At 47.0% G+C, this 7,645-nt stretch overlaps 1 long non-coding RNA gene across 3 annotated transcripts in view; it reads left to right on the plus strand.

Annotated features, from left to right (window-relative positions):
• LOC131276458 (uncharacterized) overlaps positions 1-7,352 on the plus strand; it is a 77,142-nt gene extending 69,790 nt beyond the window's left edge. For all 3 annotated transcript variants that reach the window (XR_011647695.1, XR_011647696.1, XR_009183930.1), the window contains 2 exons: positions 127-3,115; positions 4,534-7,352. This is a non-coding gene — a long non-coding RNA (uncharacterized lncRNA). The remainder of the gene's footprint in view (positions 1-126; positions 3,116-4,533) is intronic.
• Positions 7,353-7,645: the final 293 nt, after the last annotated feature.

Here is a 7,645-nt window from a genome sequence, read left to right on the forward strand (position 1 = left end):
TTGTTTCCTAATGTAGGAATTTATAGCTATATGTTTCCCAATGAGCAGTGCCTTACTCCTTCCCATAAATTTATTGCATGTTTTTTTTTTAATTCTTCTCTAAGAACTTTCTGATTACTCTTGTAGGTGGACTTCAGAAAATTATCCCGTTGGCCTCAAGGTTTGATGATGCATTGGAAGCACTCAGGAGAAAGGGAACTCTTTGCCCAGGTGGAAGGGAACGAGCTTCTCTTCTGGCTCCTCTGACCAGATGGCAGTGAGGACAACCTGCTCAGAGAAGATCTCCTCAACCCCAAAAGGATTCCTGTTAAATGCTTTTAGAGTGGTGGCCAGATAGAGGGTGGACTGTAGAAATAGCCATGAAATAGGCAGTTACCACAAAGATGTTACAAAAGCCCTAGGGGGCTCCAGCTCTATAGGTGCTGCTTTGCCCTTTGGTGTGTTTGGAAAAGAAGGCACCACCGCCCATGGAGCTGGCCATAGATTGACACTGCAACTTGAAGAGGAAAAGGTTTCCCCACCCTGACATCCTTTCCAGGTGTCTTTTAGGAGGCAGAAAATAGCCTCAATCCTATCAGATGACAAAATCCTAAACCTACCACATCAAAACCAGGAAACTTTCATAGGTAGTGGTTCAACTGATGCCTCATCTGAAGTTTCTCTTACTCTTGGGCAACCCCAGCCCTGGAAATCCTGCCTGGGGTAAACACCTGTGCTGTCTGCTCAGGCTCACAAGCATCCACTCCCATACATCCTGACTTTCTGACTTGGCCTCCCTGGAATCCTGAGCCTCAGGTTTGGCACGAGCAGGACAGGATGGCCATTTAAATGTCATTTTCATGTGCAGGAAGGTCATTGGGCCCTGGAGGATCAAAGGGTCCTGGTGCTGGGGAAAGCTCCCATGGGGATGGTCCATGATGTTTTGCAATAAATTGTCAAAGGCACTATGAGAGGAGTGGAGACCACAGATCAGAGTGGCCTTCCCTGGCCACCCACATTCCCTTCTGAAGGTAACCATGTGTGTGTTTCTGGAGGGCTTCTGTGTATGGTTTTGCCCATCCACATATCCTGCGCCCACTCCACAAACACTGTCACACTGTGCAGTGGCAGACTGTCCCACAGCTGGGGACTCAGGACTCTTGTCAATCATAGAGGGCTTATGTCCAACATTTGAATGAATCTTGCCTACATCAGAGACCCTTTACTCATATCTGTCATTCTTCCCTGCCCCCAACACAGAAGATGTAGAGCTTTACTCAATGTTCTGCATCAAAAACCAGGCGCTCTTAAATGCCTGGTGAATGGGGAACTCCTGCCCCATTTTCCATGTCCTAACTGTACCTCAGCCTGAGGCCAATGTAGGAAGACCTGCCTTATTCAAGCAGGCCTCTCAGTGTCTCATCCTTTTCCTACCGTTTGTTTCTTAGCATGGGCACTGCCTTGCCCCACCTTGCCTACAGCTCAGCTCCCTCAACAGAACATCCAGGCAGAGTGATTAGCAGTTTGCTCAACACACCTACTTCCCTAGGACCATGGATCCCATTTGTAGGATGGTTCAGGTGGGGACAAATCAAACCAAGAAGGGAAATATCAGATCTCAGTGACACATGACTAAGACCTCCACTCCTCAACCTCTACACCCGCTGTACATTTCCAATGCAACTGTGGAGTTTGGAGCCCTTTGTTCTGACCTGTGGACCACTCATTTTTAATTGTTGCACAGTTTTTGCATCTCCTTGAGAGACCAGGAGGACTTTCCCATACCTAGAGAGAGCCATGACTGCATCACACCAACTTTCTGTTTACACCCCATGCGCAAGAGATCAAATGTAGGTGTCTGACTCCCTAGTGGAATGCAAGCTCAAGAAGCAGGGAATTTTTCTGCTTCATTCCTCCAATGAAGCTAGATTTTTCAATGTCCACACACATATAGGTAGCCAGAATATATTTGTCAGTTGAGCTCCATGATGACCTTTGTCCATGTCACTGTGAGTCTGGGGTGACCCTCTGAAAACCCAGAGAACCCTGCTATCATAGGAATTCAGATGGGACCTCCAGGATGGATTCTGCATCATTCTTTGTAAATGGGAAAGAGGCCTGTCCCTTCCAAGAGGGTGTTCAAGGCTGTGAAACATGATCCCCACCAGGAGGAGGAAAACAATCTGATAAGCCCCTGAGCCTCTATCAGCCCATCAGACCTGGGTCAAAGTATCATAGCTAATGTGCTTAGGTTCTGAATATGAACCTGCAGTGTGTGTCCACTCACTCGCACCACCTGAGGAATGAGGAGGGATGCGACAAGAGAATCGACAGACCAAATGAACAACAAATGTGGAGTGAGTCATGGATGTAGAAGGCGCATGATTCTCAGGTGGTGAGGAGCTGGTCCACAACAATTGAGCTGGCCTCGAGATTTGATGATGGATTGGAAGCACACAGGAGAAAGGGAACTCCTTGCCCATGTGGAAGGACACGAGCTTTTCTTCTGGCTCCTCTGGCCAGGTGGCAGTGAGGACAACCTGCTCACAGATCTCCTCCTTGACCCCAGAAGGATCACTGTCAAATGCTCTTAGAGCTCTGGCCGGATGTAGGATGGACCCTAGAAATAGCCACGACATAGGTAGTTACCATAAAGATGGTGAAAAAATTCTGTAGGTGCTGCTTTGCCCTTTGGTGTGTCTGGAGAAGAAGACACCACTGCCCCTGGAACTGGCCATAGAGTTGACACTGCAACTTGAAGAGAAGGGTTCCTCACCCTGACATCCTTTCCAGGTTTCTTTTAGAAGGCAGAAAATAGCCACAATCCTTTCAGATGGAAAACCCAAAGCCACCACAACTAAACCAGGAAACTTCTGTAGGCAGTGGTCCACCTTATTTCCCTTCTGAGTTTCCTCTTATTCCTTGAGAACCCCAGCCCAGGCAGATCTTGTCTGGGTTCTCCACCCATACTGTCTGCTGAGGCCTATAGGCACCTACTTGCAGATATCCTCACCTTCTGCAGAGAGTGGACTCTATTGATTGCAGAAACTGAAATAGATAACGAGCATGATGGGACATCCCTTGAAATATCAAGCCACTCATATTCATATCTATGGAGTCCAACCAGTCCTTGCAGGTAAGAATGCCCTGGACCAGAGAAATTCCCCACTGGCATGGTCCACCCCTGTTTGGAATAGATAGCCGATGTCACTGTGAATGGAGTGTAGACAACAGATCAGACAGGATTTCCTTTAATCCCATTTTCCCTCTCAAAAGTATCCATGTGTGTGTTTCAGAGGGCTCCTCTGCATAACCCTGCCCATTCCCAGACCCTGCACCTACTCCCAAAATACTGTTATACATGGCTAAGGCTGTTTATCCCCTAGCTGCAGACTGCTGGCTATGGTCCAACCTAGTAGGCTCATGTCCAATATTTGAACAAATCTTAGGTATGTCAGAGGCCCTTCACACATTTGTCTTCCCTGCTCTCTGTACTGAGGAATCTGGGTTCCAGAGGGCAGGGGAGGCAGTGACTACTTCCCTCTTTGCACTGTGCTTCAAAAAGAGGGGCACTTAATACCTAGTCAGTGGGGCCCTCTACCCCACATTCCCATGGTCTAAGTATATCTCAGCCTGTGGCGCAGTCACCAAGAGCTGCCATATTTTTTGAGTGCCTATGAGTATAATTCATCCAGGTCTTATTTTCCTCTTAGTGGCAGGAGCACAGCCTAACCCCACTTTTTCTGTAGCTGAGAAGCCACGACAGAACATCCGTGCAAACTCTTTATTATTTTGCTCAACACATCTCCCTGGGACCATAGATTCTGTTCAGAGGATGGGGCAGTTTATGACAAATCAAACCGAGATGTAAATCATGAAATTTTTGTGACATAGGGATCTGTCTTGAGCTTCCCAGAGACTACCCCCACCTAAACTTTCTGACTTGACTGTGGACTTTAAAACCCTTGTAGTTTATGTATATTCTACACACATTTTCCTTAGGTCCATGAGTCTTCCTTGTACTTGAGTGACCTGGAGGACTTTCTCATCCCTAGAGAACTTTCTCATCCCTAGAGAAAGACATTAAGGTTTTACACCTAACCTTCATGTTCTCCCTATGCTTGTGAGGTCTAGTGTATTTGACTCCCTGTGGAATGAACCCCAAGCGGCAGGGATTTTTACTCCTTCATTCTATTAAATTTTGCAATTTCCCTACACACATAGTCACTATTTATTGATTGAGCCCAATCATCACATTCCCAGATGTCAGATTTGGCAGCTGCTATTTCTCCAGCCCCCTAAATGCATTTTGACTAGACCTTGGTTGAAGAACTCTGGGACAGAAGTGTCAGTCTTTACAAAAGGGAAATAGGTTTGTGCTATAGCCCGTTGTAGTTGAGGACTGAGTCAGAGCCTGTTCCCTAGGTGAGTGGAAAATCATTCTGTCCATCCCAGGCCCTATAACAGCCCATCATGCTCAGACTAACTTGGTCAACACTTCCTATATCTCCTCCCATTCAGTCCTCCCAATAACTATTATCTGTTTTCCTGCAGCCCTGTACTCATCCAAGGAGCCACCTGAGGATCTGAGAAATGAATTGACCTCCAATGTCCAATGGCAACGTCTGGCAGACTCAAGGCTATGGAAGGGGCATTGTGCTCACCTGGGGATCATTTTTATCAGTATTTGCTTGGTGGGGAAGAACACTTTCATGTTCCCCAGGACGTTGGATCAGTCCGTACTCCCTCCCCAATTGGGCAGGCATCAGGTGCTGCTCCATCTTCTTGCTGGATCTAAAACTTGTCTGCACTGACCTGGGACCTTTCATCTCAGCCATGTCATTTTCACACTGGCAGATGGAATGTTGGGACAAAAAATGACATGCAGTCACAGCTGCAAAATGTCCAAAAAGATGGTTATGCCTGGATTTCAAATTGGAAATCACTGACCTCAAGTGACTGTGGCAAGAGGTGGATCATGGGTGCCACTTAGTGACAGGGCAAAGGGAGACCAATCCTGGGTTCAAGTAATTGACTTCAATGACCTCAAATATCTTCATTCCTCTTTTTCAAATGAAAGAGTTTTGAGGATGTGAGACTAAAGCAATACTAAATTCTGTAAGGGCTGAATTCCTGGAGATTCCAAGATGGGAGGAAGACTCTGGATTGCCCAAGGAAATGAGCTGATGTGACAGGAAAGAGAAATTCCAAATGGTCTTGAAAATATTCAAGTGCAGATCGCCTTCCAATGAGGCAATTGTAAATATGATTCTGCCTTGCTGTCACCAGATGGACAAGTTTTGAGACTATTCACACCCAACATCAGCTGACTGCAGAGAACCACCAACCATCACTGTCTGCTTTTGGATGCCTGAATTGTTTCAAGGAATTTGGCCCCAGCCATTCAAACTCTAAATGTGTATAATGTTTGAACAAGCCAACCCAATTCTAGTAACCCATTGTGGGTGATCTGAAACTATTAGACTAGTCAAAATCACATGACATTCCTTGAAGCCCAGTTGAAATGGCAAAAGGAAGTAGTCCCATCTAGGTCCAAGGGCATTAAGGCTGAACTTCTGAGGTTCCTAGCCTCTCTTTGGGACATGATGCAGCCCTACCACCTGACCTAGAAGAGTCACAGTATTGAGCTCCATTGGATGGCAAGTTACACAGAAATATGTATTTTAGTGTAATCTTCTCACCCTTTTTTAGGTAAAAACAACCTAGGAAATGAGAGGCTGCTTAAGGATGGAGAGCCAATGTAGCTGAATGCAGGCAGGAAATATGGGGATGGAGAGAACCTAGGAACAAGTAGATTAAACAACCAAGGCAGGATCCAAAACAAAGACTGTTGTGGTTTAATGTGAGGTTGAATCATCATAAAGGGCTCTTTTCTGATATCCAACCAACATTGCACCTGGTCACAAATGGGGCTGAGTTTGGGGTGGTGAGCATTCCCAGATTCCTTATGGTGTGGTCCAGAGTTCCAACGGGGAATTCCTGGCAGGGAGCCTGCAGATTCTGCCAGGGTAGGGTCTAGGTCCTGAAGTCCCCTGTCTTGACCTGGGTGTGGAGAACCCCTCAGCTCCCATTTCACTTCTTGTCTCTTCCAGCTTCTGCTGGTGGCTGTGTGCACCAGCACCCTGCTCAGGTGTAGATGACACCGTCATCCTGATCAGAGCTGGTCTCATGGGTGGATCTCTGCAATGATAGGGTCATCAACAGGGTCACAAGGTGTCAGGACCCTGACTGGTTATCACCAAGAGGACCAACCACACATGAAGTTCTACTTCCAGATGAGGCAAAAACCCTATCTGTATAGACCTCCTCCCAGGATATGACAACTCCACAGATCTGGATCAATGTCTGGGCAGAGGGGCACCAACCCCAGGCTTCTCCTCCTGTCCCTGCCAGCCATGAACTGGACAAGAACATGATGAGCCCAGCAGGTGTCCACCCCCAATCACCTCTTTCTGCCCAGCCTGGTATCCTCTATACACCCATCCTGGGAGTGGGAGGTGCTGAGGCTGCTCATAAGGAGAACAGTGTCAGCCTGGCCTGCATCCCCTGCCCTGGTTCGGTGGGTTACCTTTGATTTCCTCCTGGCAAGTGGCCAGATTCTTCGAGGTTGAGGGTTGAGCCAACGCCTGCAGTGTTGGATCAGGCTCTCGCTATGGGGTTTCCTGTGGCCAAGACTGCAGGCAGGCAGCAATGAGAACATCTCTTGAGCATCTAGGACTGAGTGAGCTGTTAGGTTAGTATCTAGAATGTGGGCACTTGGTTCTGGGGGTTCTAAGTTCTCTTGGGTTCTGTCTCCAGGGAAGTGAGGTAACTTTTTGCTTTCCCTTCTCTGTACTCTCTCCCTGGATAACAGCTTCCCAATGTCCCCTCTGGGCTGCTGACTCTTTACCCCCCTGACCCATTGAATTTCCCATGTGTACAGATTTTCACCAATACAGTCCTCCTTCCTGTCTTGCTGAAGTCTGGGGGCATCAAGAACCGTCTAAGGAGATTGAACTTGGTACACAACCGTCCTACTCCTGCCTATTCTGTGATCCTAGGCATGTCTTTCTGTTTCTCAAGGCTTCCCTGTTGGAAACCAAGGCACAGTGGTCTCACCAGGAGATACGTGCTATTTCCATGGCTATGCTTGCAATGTAAGGAATGGGGTAATTAAGAGTTCCAGGCAAACGGGTTGAAGTTGTTAAAGGTTGAAAGAAAAGATGAGCACAAACCTTTTGTAGTAAGTAGAACACTTAGACTTTGTACCTTGACATAAGATATTTTGAGTTCCTTAGTAATGCTAATAGTTAACTGCATGTTGCTGCTTGTTGTCTCCTTGTAAACAATAAAGTCATCTGATTGAGTCTCTACTCGCAGACCCCCTGATCCCAGCTCTCTCCCTCTTTTTTTCTCCTTCTTTCACTCTCCTTTTTCTCTTTCTTTGATTCCTGATACCCTTCGGATCCAAATCTCCAACACTTCCCAAGTCTCCCCTGCTGCACAATGGATCAGATCTACCTGATCCTTCTGAGGAAAGGAATCAGGTAGCTCAGAGAAAATTCCTAGAAAACTTGAGGGCTGGTCTCACATGTAGCCAATGTACATATGAAGAGAAGGAAGAATTTACAAGGTGGAGTGGGAAGCAGCAGGGAACACAAGCAAA

This window comes from Dasypus novemcinctus, chromosome 28 (assembly GCF_030445035.2).
Source record: "Dasypus novemcinctus isolate mDasNov1 chromosome 28, mDasNov1.1.hap2, whole genome shotgun sequence".
In the NCBI taxonomy this organism is placed as follows: Eukaryota; Metazoa; Chordata; class Mammalia; order Cingulata; family Dasypodidae; genus Dasypus; species Dasypus novemcinctus.